The 1172-nt window shown below is 43.9% G+C and overlaps 1 non-coding gene across 1 annotated transcript; it reads left to right on the plus strand.

The window, feature by feature from the left end:
* Positions 1 to 1004: 1004 nt before the first annotated feature.
* trnas-gcu lies at positions 1005 to 1086 on the plus strand. The gene has a single exon. It is a non-coding gene; the product is annotated as a tRNA-Ser (tRNA).
* Positions 1087 to 1172: the final 86 nt, after the last annotated feature.

Below are 1172 nucleotides of genomic sequence, written 5' to 3' on the forward strand. Positions count from 1 at the left end.
AACGTTTGGGAAACCGAATTTCTCTGATTCCATTGCTAGTAACGGGGATTATAGGATCATCTTCACCAGTGGTTCTGACCCCGAGTGAGGAAAGTGGTGAGCTACTCTTTGCAAAGATGGGTAGATTGTTTAAATATACAATTTCGACATTTGCTATCAAATTCCTAAGTGTAAAGCCCCTCTGAATTCTTCCACCGCAGTCCGCTGTTGGGAAGTGTTCTTGTTGTGGGAAATGCACTTCCCCGTGTGTCAACTGCTGCTCCCAGCATGCGCTCTGGCACTGCACTCATTTTCCTTCTGACACTTGCTCACTGTGTTGCTGTGATCATACAGTGACTTGGTGTCGCACGGCCCAGGAAAATGATGCAGATCAAGGTTTTTGCATTGTTGAATTCAATTGTCAGTTTAGCCTTATTTAGGATTTTGAAATTGTCTGTTCTGTACACAGGTGCGTGTCAAACATATCTGAGTGGGAGAAAGGTGTTCCGAATCATGACATTGAGCACTATGCACTCTCCTCCAGTCTGGCAAACAATTCCTCACAGGCAATTTAATGGACAATAGACAATAGGTGCAGGAGTAGGCAATTCTGCCCTTCGAGCCAGCACCACCATTCATTATGATCATGGCTGATCATCCTCAATCAGTATCCTGTTCCTGCCTTATCCACATAACCCTTTATTCCACTATCCTTAAGAGCTCTATCCAACTCTTTCTTGAATAAACACCTCCTGCTGTCTCGGATTCTTCATTCCATTGACTTCAAATCTTCACAGAATTCAACAGACCTTGTTACATAGTCATTTCTTCATTTTTGTTCAGACCACTGTGAGCAGAGTGTCACAGTGGGAATGCGCTTGCCCCACAACCCAGAGGTCAGACCATAGTCTTGGAACGGTGCTGTGCTATTTATCATTTCACCAAAACAAGGGAGAAATATCTGCTGCTCTGCATAATTTATGCAATTCACTTATTGATAAGATTATAGGTGCTTAGGTTTGTATGACGAGGTGGCCGAGAGGTTAAGGCGATGGGCTGCTAATCCATCGTGCTCTGCACGCGTGGGTTCGAGTCCCACTCTCGTTGGTGTTATCAGTGGTTTGTAATTTTGCTATTATTGGATGATCACAGCTGTCTTTCTGAAATTGAAACTGCCATGTCAGTTTGTATGC

This window comes from Chiloscyllium plagiosum, unplaced genomic scaffold (assembly GCF_004010195.1).
Source record: "Chiloscyllium plagiosum isolate BGI_BamShark_2017 unplaced genomic scaffold, ASM401019v2 scaf_57953, whole genome shotgun sequence".
NCBI lineage: Eukaryota > Metazoa > Chordata > Chondrichthyes > Orectolobiformes > Hemiscylliidae > Chiloscyllium > Chiloscyllium plagiosum.